Source organism: Lasioglossum baleicum, chromosome 5 (assembly GCF_051020765.1).
Source record: "Lasioglossum baleicum chromosome 5, iyLasBale1, whole genome shotgun sequence".
Taxonomy (NCBI): domain Eukaryota; kingdom Metazoa; phylum Arthropoda; class Insecta; order Hymenoptera; family Halictidae; genus Lasioglossum; species Lasioglossum baleicum.
The window spans coordinates 13720127-13743231 of NC_134933.1; the positions used below are offsets into that span (position 1 = coordinate 13720127).

General features: G+C 42.2%; 1 protein-coding gene across 9 annotated transcripts in view; it reads right to left on the reverse strand.

The window, feature by feature from the left end:
- Positions 1-23105, reverse strand: part of LOC143208940 (nucleolysin TIAR) — a 603751-nt gene that overhangs the window by 216741 nt on the left and 363905 nt on the right. For 3 of the 9 annotated variants that reach the window (XM_076423948.1, XM_076423947.1, XM_076423946.1), the window contains exon 1: positions 1-23103. This exon is cut by the window's left edge. The exons of 5 other annotated variants lie outside the window; for them this stretch is intronic. The gene's annotated coding sequence lies outside the window, so the exon portion shown is untranslated. Of the gene's footprint in view, positions 23104-23105 lie in introns of those variants that run through there. One more of the 9 variants, XM_076423951.1, reaches the window with a different exon arrangement.

Sequence of the window (23105 nt, forward strand, 5' to 3'; positions counted from 1 at the left end):
ATGTAAAACTTAAGAATAAGTACGTGATTGATTCGAAACATCAAATTTTGAGAAAGGATTCATTTTTTCCAGAGTCGATCACGATTGTAGTTAAAGGAACGATTTCAAAAGTGAAACCAGTCTTACAGACGGCGCCCATACGATTAATGATAAAACCTAACGGTGCGATATCTAAGAACAACACGAAATTACGGCGGCAAGCGATCTCCGCTGAACAGGAGACGCAATCGCACACGCTAATCACCGGTCGAGTCACGATCGGCTGGTGACGCGTTCCATCCCCTATGATCGCACTTCACCGTGAGTGCGGCCGAGTGAAAGAGTTAAACGCTGTCGAGTAGTTGATCGTTGGGACCGAGGATGATTACAATTGCGTCTGGTAGGATGGAGAGAGACATAAATCGGAATCGGGTGTGCCTTCTTCCGTGGGAGACGAGAATCGTCATCGTCGGAGCCCGATCGAGCTCAAGAACGACACTCTTTGTTCGAGTTACGGCAGTGACATGGAAGTGGCATTACACTCTATTCGGGATTTCAAAATTTTGATCAATGATGATAACGACGCCGGGCTCGCGGGACGAGGTAAATAGAGAGAAGGAGAGAGAGAGAGAGTTCTCGAATCGAGTCAGTGGAGACGATAAAAAGCATCGGTTACAGATTGCAAAGAGCCACGAGAATGGAATGGCTCGGCGAAGGAGAGACCGACGAGGAGTTAAAGGTGAAGGGAGGAAGAGATGGAAGAAGAGCGAGTTCGTATTAAGGGTAATGGGCATTATCTCCATCGATCCCGGCTCGCTATCCTACCGCCCGACTCCCACCTCGCCCATCACCCGCTATTCCAGAGCTGCTGGATAGCTGGTTGGTTCGTTCCGAGTTGGTCAGGGCAAAAACGCATGGGAATTCATTCATCTATGGGGTGAACGCCGGGTCGCAAAATGCGGGCGCCTCTTCGACCAACTTCGACCATCGCGCGTGCGTGAACACCCTAGACCTTGTCTCCTTTCTGTCTTTCTCTCTTCTGTCGGGGGAAAAAAAAGAGAATGACCGATATGATCAATCGAGGTAGCTGAATTTGTTCAGGGACACAAATATTAACTTTTTCTACAAATAGTCGATCTTGTCTGGATGAGAGCAAGTGAAAGCTCAAGTAGATATGTCTTACGCTGAATCTACATCACCGGCTATTCTACTTAATCGTTTTCTCGATAGACGGAACGATGAATGACGAATACTATGCCACAAAATCCATTGAATATCAACGATTTAAGGATGAGACGACACACAGGATGCAAGTGGTTATTTGGCACAAATCGATTTTTTGGAAATGCTTTTTGGGGTATCAAGGACCTCGACATTGACATGTAGAGTGGGGATTTAGAAGGTTTTAGCCGTCACTGGGTGGGTAACAGTTTGTCAAAACGATGACCGAAGTATATTTGTAGCTTAAAAAATTGCGTGATCCTCTTGCACCATGAATTTATATGGATACTAATGCAATTTAATTTCCTTGTTATTGAAGAATTGTCTGCATAACAGAAACATCAGGTTGAATATATCTGTGGTTGCAAGTCACAATTTCAAAAAAATTGAGTTTATGCATTCATCGAGTTTAGTAGTATGGGATTGACGTATTTACCAGAAAAAAGTCATGAAAATAAATTCGAACGGCTTAAAAACAATGCAATTGAACCGATGTCCTATGGCGAAGCATTCATTAGTGACCAAAACTTTAAACGGCAATATCTCGAAAGTGAAATTATGTGACATGCGCCGTTCTTTCTGACAACCACAGATACATATATAGATTCTGACACATTTTTTCAATTTTTTCTGGTATTCATATAGAATTGAATATCGCGGATAACCAATTTGATTCTTCTTCCGCAAAATGCATTCGAGCGTTGGCAATCGTGCGCGCATGAACACCTTGGGCCCCCGGTCGTCTTTTTCCCTCTGGCCGAAAAAAAAGGAAAAAAGAGAAAGAGAGAAATGATCAGTCGAGGTCAGTGGATTTGTTAATGCGGCGGGCGTTTTTGCATGACGGTAATTGAACGAGAGAGAAGACCGCGGCGGTCGCGTCCCGATCAAAACGCCTATTAGCACCCCTAACTCGCTGCCAATTAAACCGCAATTTATAGCGGTTTCGTGAATCAACGATGAATGGTCGATCGCGGGAAGTTTATGAAACTTTCGATGGCCGATTGGTAATGTTCACCACTCGCCTGATTCGGCGAACAAATACAGCCGGCGCGGAAATTTCTATTGCGAGCGATAACGTTCGTCGGTGCGGTATATATCCGCAGAAATCTATAGTTGCTCGATTACGTGTAGCGGTGAATATATTTGCAGTGTTTAAAGTCTCTGTCGAAAGCGCTCGAATGTCTTCGATATTGACATTTTCCTTAATCATTTACTCGGTAAAAATTTATATAACCAATGTGGTATGTATTTACAGATTGCGTATTATATGCATTTATGACAAAAATTTAGTGAAACGCAACACGGTTTAAAGACAAGGAATTTGAGAGTATAGATACACCATCACAAACTTATTAAATTTAATCAAAGAACAAACAAATTTTTATTTGGTTTCGATTCCTTGCAATTGGCGCAGACAATTTCCAGTTCGCATGAAAATCGACGAACTAGTTATCATATATTAATTACGCTCTAACGAATAGTATTTACGATCTCCTCATTACTAATTTGATTAAAAGTTTCTTTCATGTCGAGTCAAAGGAAGTGCGGTGTCAAATTGAAAAATACCAAACATTTCCAGCATGTCCTGGTCTTTCTCTGAGGAATGTGTGTGTATTAGTAGAGCATCCGATTTTATAATTTAATTACTTAAATCCTTTGAACTCTTGAACTGCCCGAACTGATTAAACGAGAAGTTGAAATTAATCTACGCTCTCTAATATTTTTAGGCGTGTGGTTAGTTTTTAAGGTTTTCTTGTTCGGTGACTGTTTAAACTTGTTTAATCATTGTCCACATTCTTTTAATCTGTAGGGTACGCAGACTGTAAATGAAAGGGATTATAGAGCCCCGACACGCGTACTAAAAGTAACAATGTGCCGATAGTGTTTCAGCTCGGAGCAGCGATTGTTCCGTGGATTGGCCAGCAGCATGGCCGCCAACTAATCAGTATAAATTAGAACGCGGCCGATCGCGTTGTTCCAAAGTGATCGTGTCGCACAATGGCGTTCTCGCAGCGGCGCGGCGCGGCGCGGCGTCGGCTGTAGTGCAGAGCACAGCTCGATATCCGAATTCGGTTTTTCCTCGGGTTTTACCTCTTTTCCATTACCGGGCGGTGCGCGGGACCGTCAAGTGGAAAGAGAGTGACGGTGACTAATTGTCGTAAAAGGTGATCATGATATGTCCCGACTCGTAAATCTGATTGGCTTCGCTTACTGACCTCGCTCTCTCGCAATCTCGTCGCAGCGATCGGGGATCCGACGGCGTCGCCGTCGCACACGTTCGTTCGTTCGTTGTATGTCGCGCGCGTTCTCTACGCCCAATTCGGAACGGCACTTTTAAATTTCCCGAAATCGACCGCGGTCTTTCCCAGCGATCCAGATATATTACCGCGCCGGTTGACGAAGGCGCCGCTTTAACAGCCGCACTCTAGTGACCCGACCGAGATTTTATCGCGCCACTCCCGAATAGGAAGCCCCTCTTCGAAATATATGATTCGACGCCACGCCGCGCCGGTGAAATGATGCGTTTGGATTACGGCAACTGATCCGACCGAACCGAAATAACACGCTTCAAATTATCAGTTAGCTGGGCCCGGTCGTTTTTATCCGGCAAGGTCTAACCCGGACGAGTCCTTGCGTTGCTATTCACACAATCGAATTTCCCATTTTATTTCATTTTGGTTTATTTGGGGAAAGATGCCTGAGAGACATTGTCTTCTTCGTAATCGATAATATATTAACAGAGATACGAAATTCGTTTAGCTTTTAACGATTCCGGCTAATCGTAAACCGACGCTGAAACTCTCTCCCGCGACTCGATCGCCAATTACTTTCACGTTACTTGTACTTGAGAAAGTGCGGGGATTATCAACGACTTTGCTCGTGATGAATGCGCCATTTAATTTCACCCCAGTCTGCGTCGGGAAATTAACAAACACTTCCTTTAAGGGTGCTTTCCGTTTCTTTGTAATCTATGAATCAATCCTTTCCGAAACGTTGAGAATAATTTACCTTGCATTTAAAAACTATGCACAAATTTTTTCGTTGGAAAATATTGAAGCGTATAGTTCACGTGTTGCATAAACACGTACGGCTTATAAACCCTGTTTATATATCAGTAGCTGTTTAAATTCCGAATATATTTCTAGAACTAGATATTTATATATTATTTCGCGAGACTACCTTCGAATGCATAAACTCATTATTCCTCTGTCCTAAAGCCAGTTTAATTCGTAGTTGTATAGAGTAGATTTATTTCGTTCCGCCTATGGAATCCACCCGTATTGCAAGGACGTAACGCGCTTGATTCAATACGCGGTAGGCGCGTAACAGGAATTTTTCAACAAATTTGTTTCGTTCAACGTCTATTACAGTAATTGCTGAAAGTGTTATCAAATACATTCTTTCTATTTGTATTTCTTTCTTATTGTATTTTCACGAAATGAATTAAAATAGTCTACTTTGACGTTCCGTGAATCCAGTGTTAGAAATCGTAATTACTGGTGTCTGCCTCTCGGATTTTTGCTGTCTGCCGCATAAATTAGTTTCGACCGAACCCGATACAATTACAGATATCGAGAGCACGAGAGCGCCGGACTGAGGCGAAACAAAGAAACAGAAGGAGTTCTGAATTCGACGCGGTAGAAAGCTGAAAATGCTAACAATAGAAAGAATCTCGGCTGGTTGCGAAAGAAGCAAGCGCGCTGACTGAAAGCTTTTCATAGCGGGAGTTATCTTTCAGGACGACATTCCAAAGCCTTATGGAAACCAAAACGTATCCAGATGAGAACATTGTGCGCCACCGTGGCGTTCCTTGTTTTAGTTCCACAGCGGCCTTCCCCTCCTGTCTGCTTTCCTTTCCTTTACCCCGTTCCCCCGTTCCTTAACTTCGCCCTCTTTGCCTGAATAGTACTCTTCCGATAAGTGGATCTCTATCAGAGTTATCTAGAGCATTCGCTTAGATTATTACAGAGGTTTGGGATATGAGAGCCGATCTAATCACCCAATTCGGCGGAATTCATTTCTGTGAGTAAACGCGCTTCGAACCGGCGCCATCTTGTACTCGAGTTGGACGTTCCTACCGCTATGAACCGTTTTAACTCTTTATGAAGGATGCTGGTTCAATGTTAAGTCCCCTTAATACTCTGGAATCTTTTACACGTGTCTCGTTACCGTCTCCACGGTTTATTTGTTGCTTTGACGTTGACTAATGAGATTGTCTCACAAAATAAAATTGTATAACAATCAATTCTATCTTTCCAATGTAATTAGAAACGAATTTAATCGAGCAATCGTTTCTAGTCGGTTTATTACTAGACTGCGGATTATATGAATTTCTGATAAATATGAGCTTATATTTGATAAAGATTAACTCATCGTTAATTTCATTTTATACGAAGACGAAATTACCGCGGTAACTCTTTTATATGCAACTTCTTCTGAATACTTTAGAACTTAAGAAGGCTATGGTAAAAGGAACGGAGAAATCGGTATTCCCGAGTGTGGGGAATAATAGACGACGGCGATCTCTCTTACCCTACGTATTAATGATTGTTATAATCCAATTTTGATGTACGGCTTCCATATCATACTACCAAACTCGAAATGCCCAGCCTTATGCTTGATTACAATGTACAGGGTGAATCATGTAACAAGATCACAACAGTTTACTATGTTTTAGCCAGGAGTCGAATAAAGTTCTAACAATTTAATTTAATTATTGCTTAAATAATATTTATTTCTAAACGGAGCACTCTCATCCCTAACCTGACAAAATTCAACTGCGACGACACATTTTCAAAAAATATTAAAGCCAAAAAACAGCGAACTTTAAGATGCATGTTGCATAAAACTTTTTACACTTTACACAGGGAAGATGTTTGCATCTTAATGACATCTTGAGCTCGCCATGCCATTATTACCCTTAAAGTACCAGACGGCTGCGAATGACCTACTTGAAATTTTTCATTGCGCAATTAGCGAAATCGTAAAAGTTCTTTTCGTAGGAAATCGTTAAATGAAATCTAGTGTTAACAGCAGACGAATTTCATCGAGTCCCCGGGGCATTATGGAAAAATTCTTCGTCTGCGTGGCAATGTGGTATTTCGTATAATACCCATCTTCGAATGTCGAACTATTTTATCTCATCCTATTTCAGCCTCTCTTGCCCCCCTCCCCTTCAACTCGCTGTACTCTCTTTCCCGTATTCTCCTTCTATCTTTGTTCGCCGAACGTAATTCAATTCTCGGGGCGGTGTGAAGCATCAAAATATTAGCATATTGATCAGCCTACCACTACCTGCTCTCTTAAATCCACAAGCGTGAAAAGCACCCAATGCGAGCAACCACTTTGGCTGTTGCTACAGCGAATGCAATATCCGTCGCCTGTTGCGATCGCCCATATTCTGCCCGATAGCAGCGAATGATACAACTTTTTCAAGCTGCTCGCTTAATAGGCCCGTCCTGGCTGCGAAAACACCGAAGAACCCCTCGAACATCAATATACAATGTCTGCGAAAAGTATTCCGACGCTCTCTATACAATTCATAAATAATTCTCAACTCTTAACTCTTTGAGGCGCACGATTTTAAAGAAAATAAGAACCCAAGTTGCACATAGATTTCTTCAATATCAATATAACTTCAACTTTTCGAGGTGGGTTAAAATATATCCCACTATGCATAAAAAGGTGGGACAGTTCTTAACCCACCTAACCCCAAATAGTTAAACTGTCACGGTTGCTATGCGAATGTTACGCATTTATTTAAGAAACATCGCAAAACAGTGAAAATATTAAAAGGATTTAAAAACACTGTTGTGCTATTCTTGATTATTAAAATGTTTAAGGCAAGAAGTAGATGCAGAACATTTTTATTTTACGTGAAAATCTGTAGTAGAGAGATTAAAACAATTTGAGGATTATCTTCAATTTTTTAAAATGCTCGGAGGAGAAACAGGTTTCTATAATATTTGGCAGCTGACGCAGATAAATTTTATTTTTATTTGAAAACCTGCTGATTTTAGGATTATCTTGAATCTTTTAAAATTGCTAAAGTGAGAAACAAGTCTCCATTTGACGCCTGTTCCTGACAAAATATTTAAAGCATTTTGATTGAACATAATGAATTGCAATTTTTCACAATTTCTATAAATTATCGAAGCATTTTCAATGGGTGCATGTAATTGTAATAATTGTAAAATAGGAAATGCGAGACTTGTGGTTTGATTTCGTGGTTTAGCGTTCAAGAGCAGTAGATAATCGATAACGTGGTAAGAAAGGGGCTGTGTTTCAGTAGGTTGAATTCCCGAGTAATTTATTTTTGCTTCATTAGCTTCCTCTGAATCTGGCCAGCAGCCTCTAAACCCTCTCGCAAATCAAATACCGTAGGAACGAAAACTAGATCCCTTCCATTTTCTAATCCGGCGATATGCTGATGCGGAGTAGCTCTATCGAGCAGTAGAAATTACGGAATGCAGTAGAGCGAGCCCGTGAAAGAGAGAAGACTGGGGGAAGACCTCAGCCACCTCTGCAGCGCGAAATTTCTCTAAGCTCGCAGAGTGGGGTTGCATACTGTGGGGCTGAGACGAGGGGGGAGTAGCCGTTAGGTCCACCCGGTCTACTATATTTTCGCCAAACATGCGCAGTTCGAACGGTCTCTAATGCTCGGTTGACCTATACAATGAATAACCTCTATTTAAGAAGTGTTCCCCGTGGTTCTATCTTTTTTCCCCAAAATAACTTTCTCTAAAACCCGTGTCTGCATACGCCGAGCTTTTACCACTGAGAGTCTTCGTGGCGTGCGCAAATTTGTAAATTCGTGAAATGCATTAGGTTGTACCAAAAAATTCCTTTCGTGCACGTTTAACACCAAACCTACCGAACCTTAAAAGTAACTGGTACATGTTCCCTTATAAAAATGACAAGATTGATTTTATTTAGACTTTGTGCAGCTCCTATTGCAATATGTGCTCCACTAAAGATTTCTATACAATCATTTCCCACGAAATTATTTTTATTATATCAATAGTCGTAAAATAAAAAATCTGGAACCGGTCATTTTGACCGGTGGTGGTAGGTTTAGATTTTCTAGGTCCTTCTTCTTTAACTCTACCATTGGTTCACCGACTATACGCAAGTCTCACGTTAAAGTAAAAACTTTTTGTTACAGTTTATTTCTGAATTCTCGGTTAATTATAAAGTTCGAACTACGTGGCTTAGTTGAAAAATTCTATAAAAAAATATAGATCAGCATAAATAAACAACCCTCAATTTTTATTTTTAGTACACGCGATGTACTCCAACTCGAAAGTCTTTACCAGAAGAAGCGTAAAAATGGCTAATTTCAGACGAAATTTATTGAACAAATATTGATTACACATTTGTTTGTCATAGAAAAATCGTTACGTGAATTTCGGAGCGTTGACCTATGGGAACACCATCAGTCGAACGAAGAAGAAACTTTTCTCTCCGAATAGTGAGGAACTTGCAGTTCTGGTTAAGAGTAGAAGGGGGTTGCAACGTTGTGCGTCACAATGTGACAACGTTGCATGAAACACGCAACCACCACGTTAGGTCTCCTCCATGGCGGGGAGCACGCTTCAGGTGTCTCTATTCGAAGTACAGACTATAGTACTTACTTCCATTGAAGAATACAAAGAGTATTGACAATAATGAAGGCCAAACTACTGACACGTGGACGTTTGAAAGAGGAACAATGCCGATAAAGACGACCCTCGTCTGCCACGCGACATTCTGATTGCACGGAATTTTACGGTACAAATCATTTTCGACCCCTTAACTGCATTTCTGCTAGACATCCAGCTTCGGAACGTTCAGAAATAGTACAAACAATCAATAATTCATACGTCAAATTAGCAGACGGAATGTATAAGACCAAGACAAGCTTATACCGCAAATTTTGTCCATTTATTACAAAAATGGGCAGGCGAAACTTTTTGCATGAAAAACAATTTTTATTTATAGCACACAGACCCCTCGGACACCAACGCTGATGTCTCACGTCGAACACAACTATACATATATTTCGAACAACGGTGAACCTCGAGGTGCGAGAACTCAAGCCAGCTGACGAACACGAATTCCGGGACGGGCTTACAACTGCTGCTTTATAGGTAGGTGTACAGAGGTATGTCCTGGTCAATCAATCAGCCAATACAGCTCCAGTCAGCTAGTCAGTTAACTCGCTACTTGATACACAATTAGACACGGCGCGAGTTCGACACCTGCTGATCATCGAAGTACATAAACCACCCTTCTGCAGCGACAAACGATTTTGCCTATCCACGCATCAACATTCGTTTTTAGTGCTTGCGTGTTACCAGAAAGTGACGCAGGAGTCCCTAACCACATACCAAAAATACAAGCTTCTATGATGTGCGTTCTGTGCCAGATGTAATTGTTCTGAATTTAGTTGTATTTCATGAGTAGACTGTAGATTTTTATGCATTTCTGAAAAACTTGGCTGAGTGAAATATGAACCAGTGAAAGATTCGAAAAATTTAGGAATATTGCAATGTTGTTTGTAATGCACCAAAATTATTAAGGAATGAAATCAATTTTCAATTTTAAAAATCTATTCATAAACGTCGAAATAATATTCTCGATGTTGCGGAATGTTGTGGACATCTTCTTCATCTGTAGGTACATTTAAACAAAATCAGTTGTAGAATAGTAGTATATTTTCAAATAAATTTTCAACTATATTTTTCGGCGCAACATTTGTTACAGTCTCCCTGTCCCGAGTTCGTCGCGGTTTTTTGTGAAAAAATCCGTGTATACTTTGCTGGGCGAGTAAAGCATTGCCAAAAAGCTCGGCAATCGGTTCGCGATTATTCGCGTAATAGATTAGAATATAGGATTCGAATGTTTCGTGCTGAGTACGCAATTCATCGTCTTCCTCTCTCTCCCCCGCTCCTTCTCTCTCTCTCACTGTCTCTCTCTCTCTCTTCCCGGAAGCGCACAATGCACAAGGAGGTTCCATTATCTCACATCGGGGATGAAGAAAGAGAATCCGTGAGCACACTCACCAAGCATTTTTTCGCTGAAAAGAAATCCGCGTCTGGTGTCGATCGAGTCTAACCGTGAGACTTTTTCTTAGGAACCGTCTTTCACGGGCTGAGTCTTTCTCATGCCAAATTTTAGATTTATCCGTCGCTGAAAGGGGGTCAGATTTTGCTCTTCCACCAGGGAAGGCAGCCGGCCAACTGCACGCAAATCCATGTGGTTTTCCACGTGTAATCCACGAGACCCAGCCCCGCGTTGCCGAAAAGAAAAGGATGGAGAAGGAGAAGGAGAGAGAGAGACATGAGAGACGAATTTCAGGAAGATCCTGTGCGTCGTCCACTTCCGCAATGATTCGTTCCTTCGATATACGGCGGCACCGACTGCACTGGCCACCAGAGATCTTCTTGGACCACATATTTTCTGCTGCTGATCTACCCAGTTACGATTTTTACACGTACTCTTATATATTTAACTCTTCTGCGGACAACCGAGATGGATAAATAACGCTGATGCTCTAACGTGCTGCCTCAAACGTCAGTGCATCACTAAAGATTCAGTTTTGTCAGGATGCAGTTGAGGGAACTGCGTTTAACTCTCGGACGATGGACCTGTTCTACGATTCATATAATTAATTAGGACCATGCACAGCTTCGTCTATCAATTTTTTAAAACATACTTTTACTTTTACATTACTTATGTACAGTAAAGTCGCGTTTACTGTCCGCGATCCGGTACACGATCACTGTCCAGTGCCTACCCACTCCACTATCATGCTGTCCTTCTCTACGTTCGGCTTTCTTTTGAACTCTCGACGCGGTAGACGCAGTCATAAAAAAATAATGTCGGTATGCGATCACTGTCCGTGCAGAACACAGGTTGTTGGACAGTAAACGCGACTTTACTGTAGTTATAAAATGGTGCACCATTTAAGATTTAATGAAGTAGTAGTATTCGCTAGGTAGCCTTAGCGACGAGTCTTCTGAGCCATGTTCTTCAGATCTGCTTCAGCATTCTAATGCATCAAGTAAGAATAGTCGTTCACCAGGTCCAGGACGACCGCCTATCCTCCTCAGCGTCACATAATCGCGGGCCCAGCATCCCCGCAGCCAGCCACATCGACGATACCCTAGCCTCGCCTCGAATATTTCTATTCGCGACAATATCGACTCCCTCTCGAGCTGCTGACCCCCTAACGCAACCCATCTCCGTCCCCCTCCATATCACCGTGAATGTCCTCCCGTTATGCACCATATGCCGCGTTCAAAGAACCGACGGGGGAGGAATATACGCGACTGCTTGATATTTCTGCGCTTGGTTTTTACCAGCAGAATGGCCTCTAAGCATCGACCGTGGGCTCGTTTTCAGCCAAAACAATATCATTTCATCCCCGCTATGAGGTTTTCCATTCTCTCTCGGGTCACTTCCTCGGTCGCGACAGGTAGTGGGTTCCCGCTTTCTCTCTCTTTCTCTCCAGTTCTCTCTCTTCTCGGGAAACCCCGTAGGTGGACTGCACGCCGACGACGACCATTCGGTCCTCTGGGTCCCGGCTATACCAAAACCTATTCGACTGGGCGACAGCAACACTAGCGCTCCGGTTGCAACACTGCCGCTGCCAGCCATACCCCTTCGTCTCCATCAAGTTTAACTTGGCGCAGCGAATTTCCAAGTACCGTTTTACGAGTTTTCGTTGCCACTGGGAATAGACGGATCAGTCGTTACGCCGCTCGGTAAATGTTGTTCCCGAAGTGACTGCTGTTTCTGTACGGCCGTCTCTATGGAGCGAGCCTTCTCCCGCACCGGATAATCAATTTTGCAGCGAGATTACAATTCGTTTGCGACGCTGACCCCCGAACATACACACACCGGTGTATCGTTAATTAGCTGCAAAATCGAGTTGACTTTTTCAGCCGTGCCACGGCAGATTTTCCGCGATTCGGTTATTTAACGAATACATATTTCCCGACTACGATCCCGCCAGCTCGTTTCGCTTCCGGCATCGCGATTCTTGTTTAAATGCTTCGACTGTCGGCCCTTTCAAAAGAACTGCGCGCAGATTATGGCTCAAAGCTGTACTTTTGATTTCCGGCACGACACACAGAGGTTTCCGTTTGAAAAATCTTTTGCAATCTCATTTGACGGATGCACCGCGTTCTGACGGTGTTCTGAATTTTAATTAACTGGGCGGATACGATGTGAGCATTTCGCTGACTATGTCTACTATTTTGTAGTATTTTAATGTTGATACTACAACCAAGGAATAGAATTGAAAAATCTATTATATATGACCAGTTTTTGATTTTTGGTGATTGAGAGAAATGGGCATTATTTGGCGAAACAAATATTAAAAATATTATTTAAAATTTTAGATTTTTTTTGCTGAAAGAAAATAGTATTTTAAATAAGAAATACAATTTCACAAAATAAAATATTTCTATTTTAACAATCTGAAGCGCGAAATTAAATATTTTATTTTTTGTGTCGTTGTAATACTCTGAGAAATCGCATAAACATACAGTGTACCTTATCGTTAGGAAACTATTTACATTCATAAATGTGTTGAATATAATATTTGAAGTTAAAATTGAGAATAAAGACATAATACAAATATTTTTAATATTCTTAAAATAAAATACTATTTTCAAACATTACTGCATCAAATAAAATATTTTATTTTCAAAAATTACTGCATCAAACAAAATATTTTATTTTCAAAGTTGTGTACGCATACTTTAAAAAACAAATAGGATTATTTACTATTTGAAATACTATTTTACCCAGGTCTGGTGATTGGTAATCTGTATATACGAAGAATAAAATTTTTCATTCAAAGCCCACTTAGGAGTGTGAAATGCATGCTATTGAATAGGAATGTGCCGGCGTGTCTGGCCAATGCTCGCCTATTCCACTTACTCGAGACACTGCTGACTACTTCTCATCAACGAACATTCAAAGTCAATAATTTTGAGTGCCAGATTTTTCTTCCATGTTTCTGTCACATTTATTGATATAAAAACGTTCACTCCCAATTTATTCCATTAAACAGAATTGTAAACATGTTCCCTGCAGTAACTTGTTTCAGTGATAAAAAACAACACGAACTTTTACAAACTTAACACGCGAGATATTTTTATAAAAATGCAATTGAAAAATAGCGGTTACATCAATATTGTTGTACTTGCATCTGCATGACAGTGTGCAGTAGAATTTGTTTATAAATCTGCAGAGGAAAAAATAGTTGCTCGAATAATATTTTTGTATTTGTGATTTTGTGACAGTACGCAAATTTTTCAAATTTTGTTTATAAATCTTTCGAGAAGGAATTGTTGGAATAATATTTCCCTGTACGTGCGTGCGCGACAATATGAGGAACTGAACGTTGAAAACTGCTGAAGAGTGTAATGTAAATGTCAAGATGAAGGGAAACAGTGGAACCTGCGAATCGATTTTTTCTCTTGTGGGCACCGTTTTGGTGAGATTATGGAAGGGCTACTGTCAACATACTCGACGACGAAACTCACCCTATCTGTTCAACCGTGAAACAAGTTATCCGTTACGCTTTCTCGAAAACTCGTGACTTTACTACTTTTCAGTTTGGAAGTTTTGTAAATCCGTCCTGCACTATTCTTTCGTCGTAATTGTTGTACCTAGTGGCACTATAAATACTGGAACTGTTTGCAATTCAACCGACCATTGAATTTCCGACAAAATAAAATATTAAATTAACATTTAACACTATTTATTAAGCTCGTACCAGGGTAGGGCAATAATCAACTATTTAAAAATGATTCTTCTTGATCACGTCTTCTTGATTAGTGAAAACTTTTTGCTTAGTTAGTGATAACTAAATGGCAAATAGTTAGTCACAGCTCTAAGAAATCGTTAGCTATTGCTTATTAGTGAATTAGTAGTTGATTAGTAGTTGACTATTAATCATTTTTAAATATTAGTTGATTATTGCTCTACTCTGGCTCGTACCTGGTACAAAGTAAAATATTAAGCAGTCAGAAATATACAGTTTTTTGTAGTTCAATTTTCAAATGAAATAGTATACTTATTAATATTTGCCAGTACTGATTGAGGACGCAGTAAAGAATGACCCAGTCAAGCAACCAGAAGTGCTCACTTTTTGCCAGACAGGTTTATCCGCCCGGTACTAATATATTTTTCTTCGTGGTAACCGATTATTGACAATCACTTGTGGCTATAGCTTGCTGGGGACGTAGCTGTGGTATTTTTAGATATCGTTGTGATAACGTTGAAGGTCAGTTTTTCTCTCTCTCGGCCTGTCGGCCTGATCAATGGAATAGTTTTTACATGTTTTGTCAAATACTAGTGTGAGGCATTCCACATCGTGCGGGTGTTGCGCAGCTGCTTTGAAATATCTGAATCAATAACTGTGCAGTAAAATATGACTGGCAGTCATCCATTCCGGCCGAAATGACTCGAGCATTGTCACCGACTTTGTTCGGATTGCTCCAAACTACTCGGTAAATATTTTTCGTAAAAAATGTGAATTGAATCGGTAAATTATTTCATTGCTATTCGATACAGTAAATTATTACGCACTCTTCTACTGTGTGTGGATCATCTAAGTAAATTAAAATTAATTTCGTTAACTGGGCTGAAATATTTGAGAAGCGTTTCAACGAGTTTAATAATTCACTGATTTAAATATATTATTCTATAGTTTGCGAAGTGAAAAAAAAGCTTTTATAGGAAATTATTAACTGTAGCGCATACCATAATCAAAATTATTTAAAATCCTTGACGAATGCAGCGAGAAACCAGATGCATTAAATGCTGAATAAATCCAGTCTACAGGATTGAAAATTTGTTTTCAAGTGCAGAATAAAACCAAGAGAGCTTTTTGGAATTACGCGAAGTGGTGTTTCCGCAAATAGAAGATCAATATCCCTCAATAAAACATCAAAGACCGCCGTGGCATGCTAATATTTCCGCGGCGCTCATTCATTTCAGGACATAACAATTTTCTCCAACACAGTAGAATCGTTAAAACAAACTTAGCGACTTCCACCTAGCCACTGTTCTCAATTGCTCGTAAGTAGACTATAGATTTTCTGCATTCATGTGGTACACGTGGGCGAACGAAGCGCAACGAATCGTGAACTCCCGCCCGAAGAATATAGTCATTATAACGCGCGTACGGAGTACGATAAACTCTCGCTTAAATAAAAAAAAAAAGAAAGGAAAAAACCCATTCGATTCCCGTCGCTCTCTCGCGCAATGTAACCAATGAAAATTCGGAACAGCATCCGCATCGAGCTCATAAGAATGATTACAAACAACGCTGGCGCAGCTCGAAATAAGCCATAAAATCTCCCTAAGGACTCGAGCCGCGGGTGTTCAATTTGCTTGATCCCAATACGACTCGGTCCGTAAAATAACAGCCGGATTCGTTGCCGCGATTCGATTCGAGGCGGGGAGCTCTCTCGCGCTTTCTGCCAATTAATAACATCAATTGTCCATAGAATTAACAACGGTCGCAGTTGTTACAATACAATATCGTCGTCGGGGGCCGTTGCCGGCCGCGATCACCGCTCAATATTGAGCGGAACTGTAAACCGGCCGGGCCGGCGGCGCGCGGCCCGTAATTAATTTATAATCAAATTCGAATGGATCTATGGTGGCGAAGCGGTAACGAACGAGCTCGTTTTCCGACGGAAGAGTCGCGGCCGGCACCCCCCCCCCCCCCTCCATCCCCAATAAATCAGGCATACAGGGTGTCACCGATCTGGTAGTACAGACCACAAGGAGGTGAATCTACACGGAAAAATAAGTGGAAAAAAATGAATAATGATTTTTCGTTTGAGGCTACGTTTTCGAGAAAAATGAATTTGATGGTGCGCCACAGTTCGCAGTAGAAACAGTCGACCATGAGCAGACGCGTCGGCCGATTCCTATGTAATAGCTTGTTCTCTGACGTCTCAAATTAGAGAACGAAGCTTTAAATGAAAAAACATTACTCTTTCGTTTCGACATATTTTTTCATGTAGATGCGCCCCTCGTTTCACCATGAGATCGGTGACACCCTGTATAGTAGGCCCGGAGAAACTGTCTACAGAAATGATCGAAACAAGCCGCAATCAGGTGGAAGGCGCGGAAAATGCGAAAACTTAATAGGGGCTGCATAAAGTGGCCTCGAGAAGCAGCCCGTTGGCAAGAGGCCGGCGACGAGTGGGTGGTGGGAAGGGTGGATATAGAAAGACGGGGCTGGTAACCACCCCTGCAAGGTACCTACGTGGCATTCAGCGGCGCGAATGGTGGTGGCGCGGGCTGGCGCGCCAACTAAAATTGAATCTGCGGACGAAACTTCGGTAACCTCGTCAGGAAACCGAAGCTAAAGCCATCCATCGCCTCCGCTTTCGTCGTCGGCCTCTTTCCCGTCGACGTACCCATTGTCGACTTCTGTTCTATTTTGAAAAATCGCTGCCACTTTCCCGCACGACTATGCTCCTCCCCACCGTCTCACTTTCCCTGCCCGATTCTACTTAACCATTCCCTTATTAACCCTTCAGTGACGACTGCATCACACTTTGAGGAGGTCAGATTGTCACGACACGTTCCAATGCGTTATTGTTTGTTTTCTGGAATTTTGTGTTAGCTATGGAAAACGAAAGGTCTAAATCGTTTAGAGATTAATATAACTTTGATTATATCTATTTTACTCTATTGTACTCTCTCTCTCTCACCCTGAGGAATATTTTTAAATTAATTGCAGTAGAACATCGACTATCCGAATTAATCAATGGAACATCAGTGTTCGGATAATACAGCAATTCCTTAGTTTCACTGTTAAACTAAATCCTTCCTAAGTTATATGCTCAGAAAAACGAGTTTGAAAGTTCGACCTCGAACACTGGCACTCGCAAGAAGTAGAATTGGTTGGTCATGGTCAGACGCGCCAACCGATTCCTATTTAACAGCACGTGTAACCACCGAATGTTCCAACTCGATTTTTTCGAAATCGAAGAATTGGTTATTCTAATTCGTTAACACTATTAATAAAGCAACATTAAACAATCTGGTTTAATCATTTTTATAACTTTAAAGTAATACGTCAATTATTGGCCATACCTTTGTTGTTGTAGAAAACAGATTTTAACGAAGTAATCAACGAACAACACAGCTTTTCGTCGGCGAATAAATGAAATCCTGTTGCTTATTGATTTCCCTATAGATTCCAGTATCCATACACAGACCGGTGCTTCGATAGATAGCTTTAATGTCGTTGAATTCTCCCAGCAATGTGTAAGTTAACTCGCACATGAATAAGATATAACTTCAGTAGTTTCGAATACTTTCTTCGAGGTCGGAACTTTTTGATAAATTGCGGCGGTATATTGAAACCGACTGCAGTTTCTAATTTAGTTTAAAATTAACGTTGTATCCACTGCCTGTACACTCTCATAATATTCATTTAAGTATTTCATAATTAAGTGCCTCGATAATTTATTTTTCGTTTACCGAAACTGACACCACAAAGCCCTCCATTATCATTCTAATATACTCGAGATTGTATCAGCAAGTATAATAAAAACGGAAACAATTATTATGAAACGATACTTACCTAAACATGCGTTTATTTGTACGAAAATCTTTATATCTTTCTAATAATCGATATTATATGTTCGAAAAGTCACTGTCTGTCGTCGCAGACAACAATCCATTCATCCAGCGCGAATCAAAAGAAAAATCGCTGAGCAGCATAAAGCGTAAAGTTGTCCGTGTCGGCGGCGTAATTCGCGGCGCGAGATTCGCTAACAAAACTTCCGTAGTTTGTATAAAGGGAATACTTGATATTTAGCCGCTTCCCCGTCGGAGTAAGCTCGAGTAAGCAGAATTAATTTTCTTATTAGAGCGCGCCGCTTTCGTAGTCTATTCTTCGTCGAACAATCTCGCCGGCCGCTAAATAATTGAGCGTCCCATCTCGGTGGTATCGTGCTCGCGCGTCTTGGTCGTCCCAAACCGGTGGTTTGCTCTTCGGGAATTCGACAGGCCCGCGAGCCCGAAGAATTCCCGTGTTCCATTGGACGTCGGACGTCTCTCTCTCTCTCACACACACGGTGATACGTCGCGTACGTCCGTGTTAGAAGCGTCCGAGCGCGAAAGACCGCAGAGAGCTGGCAAAAAATGAGGGTCGGAAAAAAGGGGAGCAAGAGAGAGAGAATAGAGTGACAGAGAGACAAAAGGGAGAGGGAAAGAGAGATAGAGAGGGTTGGGAGGAGGAGAGGGGAAGAGGGAAAGCAGCGGGCAGCTCGCGTTTCGAGGGTTTTGCTCGTGGCTGCGGGCCACTATTTAATCCTTAAGTAATTAACGGGATCGATTCGCGTTGGAGTCCGATACGGGGCCAAATGCCGTGATGTCTGGTGGTCTTCGATAAATTCCATGCATCCACTTGCCTACGTAGCTAACGTGCATGCCACGCAGGTAGTATACGTGGCGAAGTGGCACGATGCCGGGACTTGCGCCCTTGTTACGCTCCCACGACACGTACACTTGCGATGTAACGGTAACTACAGTTAGTACGTGCTAAGTGTGCACGGCTACGGATTGCCCTATTGGCAGCTCCACGTATTCTGCTCTCTCTGGGTTACACATACGTGGATAAACACGCCTCCGTTCGTTGTCGCGCCACGCGTTATGGTGACTTTTTCCCATGCGTTCAACACCCCCTCGGAACCACCCCCGCGTCGCGATACGCGTTTTACACCCCGAAACCCCGACGACTATGCGCGCGATGGCTATGGAACGATGCTCGGAAGAATTCTAATGCAGACTGAGATTTGCCGATGGTGGGATCTACCTCCTACCTCTTCTATCAAATGAATAATTACTTCTTCAACAGTACACGCCACGTAAACTTCACGCATCACCTACTGGCGACTATTTCATAAATTTTAAAAGTCCATTGACCTAATGGAAATTTTATTCATAGATTTTCTGTAGGTAAAATGTTAATTTTCTAAACCTAGCCGTTTATAACGTAGAATGGTTATGAAAATTTATTGTCGTGATATTTTGTGATAGTTTATTGTATATGTCCAGAGAAAATGATGAAGCAAAGCAGTGTTCCAGGAAGAATTTTCCAAGTATTTGTAGAGACTAGTTCATACAATGAGTGAATGACATGAGTGGGTGGGCGAATGGCAGGAGTACGTGAGTGTATTCCAGAATTAATAAATAGTATTGCACATCGAACGATAATGATGGATTATCGGACTCACACATCGCAACCTAGGATTGACCAGGAACTTTGGTAATAATATACGCGATCAAATACATACATACATTCGTGGAAGCTAAATTTCAGTCTTGTTACGTGGGTTTCATACACGCTGACATAGCGCCATTGATAGCGCTCAGTCATTAGCGTCAAGACACGTGATTTTGATCAAAGCGACTCGTTCATGTGGCGTTATCATTGATCCGCGTATATGCGAATGCGGCGTCACATTCATCTTTATTCTCGAGAATCTGTAATTAGCAAAACTGACTGGCAATCGATTCGAATTATTCACTTTTTATATTTCTCCGCGCCGGTGGCTGTTATCAATCCTAAATAGGACTGTAACGTATAAATTTATGCTGCGACAAAATAGTCAATCTAACAGTTAATTTTCAGTTTACTGTAGTGATCTTACGAAGTAATTTTACATAGTAATATTACGCAGTAATGTCATCATTAATGTTACATAGTATAGAATTGTATCATCTTGAACAATGGCCAATTCCCTGACTCCACGTATTTCCTTTATCAAACTTATTGGACTAATTCTTATTGTTGGTCGCTGATGAACACTAAATCTACCGTCAAAATGACCGGTTCCAGATGTATTATTTAACAATTATTGAAATAATAAAAATGATTTTATAAGAATTGATTGTATAAATATCTTTAGTAGAGCACGAATTATAATAGGAGCCGCAAAAATTCTGAATAAAATCAATCTTGTCATTTTTATACGAGGAACATCTAAGTACCAGTTACTTTTAAGTCTCGGTAGGTTTAGTGTTAAAAACCAGTGTTTCCCAGGATTGTGTGGGTTAAGTGTTACGTTTTGCATGTTTGCTGCGCTTCGATCGTCTACGGATGCACGCGGGAACAAGTGAGGGAAGGCGTCACGAGCAACGAGTGTTCGAACGGTTCGGTGTTCGTTCATGCGCTTTTTCAGTCCCGCCTAGCCGCCCAATCTAGAACTTCGGAACGTTCTCTTGTCTATTCGATAAGAGTGGATTCGAAACTGAACAACTTGGTGTACAGCTGCAGCATACCTGCAACAACGGTTTTATTGTAATCCTGGCGCAGTTGGTACGTGCTAAGTACGCACAGTTAAGGGTCCCCTATAGCGACACAGCCATTCCCGGTGGCTCGGTTTATTCGAGGACAGGTAGCTACGTGTTTTCCCGGGAAAATCACTTTTTTCCCCGTTTTTTTTCCACGAGGAACGATTCCATCGAATGTTTCATGGTCGCTGATGAGAGGCTGGAGGAAACAGAAAGAGAGATCGAGACCAAAGAGTAAGAGAGAAAGATGAAAAGAGTAAACTAGAGAGAGAGAGAGAGACTAGTATCGAACCGACGACGAGTACACACAGGATCGTAGCAAGCAAAGGCCACTTATACGACACACCGTGATGCCGTTCCGCGAAACGATACGCAACGTTAAAGTATGATGTAGGGGATTTCGCTCGAACGAACAAAGATCCTGGCAGGAACGTCGTTCGAGTAGCTCGGCGTACGAGATCCTGGCCGGTTGCCAGCATTTTTTCCCAGGGCTTTGTTAGGCCGGGCCAGCGAGTTATAAATTTTTAATTGAGCTGTTACGTTTCGTCAGGGCTTTCGGTAAATATTTATTAGCTGGTAATTACCGGCAGATAATTATTCGGTCGAGGGCGAGCCGGTTGGCCGGGTTTCCCAGCGAAAATCACCGGTCACCGACGCGACGCCGATCGAGAAAAGTCGATCGGCCCTTAATGGGAGCAATTAAATCCTCGGCCATCGGACGTTATTGTCCCGGTAAGCCGCAACACCTTGCGGGACTTGATGCCTCGCCTCGTATTCCAATTTTTATACGGGTCACACACAGATCAGCACACTAGCCCTCCGCGCGCTCTTTTTCTCTCTCTCCCCTCTCGGCATCCTACAAAGAAGTTAGCACTCCTTTTATGACCGTCGAAATTGGAGCAGGGAATTGCGGTAGTTTCGCGGGCGAAAGTATCCTGGCCGGTATTACGTATGAAGTAAAACGGAAATAAAATTTCGCCGAAGTCGAAGTCAAGCGAAGCTGGAACGACGCATATCAAGATAAACAAATATGTCTGTGTGCGGATGCGCGCGTGCGCTCCTGCAGACTCGGGTTTATTTAGCAACCTCCTCCCGCAGCCCGCGGGCAACATGTCGACAGGGATACCCGTGACATCGCAAACACGACGTCCATAGAAGTAGACTGCGAAGTTAATTCGACAAGTTTATGGGCAGAACCCGATCGCCTGCGCCGTCGAAATAGCGCACGGAAATCTGCAACCTGAGATAAAGCTCGCCGCATCTGCCTCTCTTCTTGATCCTAGATCAGCAGACTTCGGATTTTTGTAGATTTCTGTGTTGGAATCTTTTTCTCGCGCCATCGTATCTTCATATAAAAATTTTGTTGATCGCGATTGCAAGTTTTGTGTCCTCAGATTCCGCTCTATTAAATGAATTACTCGGATTTTATGGAACTGCTGCGACTGCTGAGTCGACAATCAACGTGCTTGATAGTTCTGGGTGTGCGCTATACGATTTTCTGGTGCCAAGGCCGCGTTTGCACTCAGCTTGAATTTTCTCTTTCAGATTTGGAACCAGCTGTACTTTCGAATGGCACCGGCGGCGGCCATTAAGATGAAACTTGACGATGGATATATAAAACCTCGTGTAGAAGACAGTTAACCTGTATTTCATATTGGTGGACAATTTAATCTGACATTTGGTGAAACTGCTGACCAACTTGTCAACAATAACACGAATTTGTTGAATTTTATTTAGATCAATTAGAACACACGAGATCTAGGAAACCGCAGGAACAAAATGTCGAAAAAATTGGACATCACTGTTAGTTAATTATTATTCCAGAGATGGACAAGCTTATAACTAGATCGCAGATTTTAATGGTAAACGTAGATAAGTGATATAGAAAACAGTGACGACGTTAGAACTGTTAAATAACATCATTCTCCTTGGCTAGAATAGCGGCAAATCTGGTCCTCTAAAGGTTAACCCAGTCAAATCCAGGGTTAGCTGGTTCGCACCAGTTAACTCGGGCTTAGGTTCTATCCCGAGCATGGTCTCGCGAGACATAGACCATAGTCAAGAATTTCCTGAAAACCCGGGGATTTTATATCGCGCTCGATATACCCCTATCAAGATTGATCTCTCGAGACGATCTTGGAGCTGGTGGAGCCTTCTCGCGTCCGATCTCTTTGGTCGACGGGATCGATAGCCTCGTCGAAATATTATCTAATGCACGGCTGAGTTCGCGCGAATACAATAATTTGATTGATGGGTATAAAGCGATTTAAAACAGCGCGCGACCCGTAGCAGGCGGCTACGAGGATCGCGAGCTCGGTTGGGGGGATAGCGCGGGCGGTTTTAATCGCGAGAGTCGGGGGGGTTGGCTTTCTCTTCCTCTCTCTCTCACTCTCAGCGTCTATCGTTAACGGATTGACAGGGGCAACGGAGCATAGCCGGGCACCGGCACAATGTACCGGTTAAAATTTATCTTAGACCGGTAACGGGGGGGCCTGGGATGATAGTGTAAAGCCATAAATCTACGAACAGCGGCGGGGGCAAGGGGGCAGAGAGCGGGGGTGATTCAGGGGTGGCAAAGT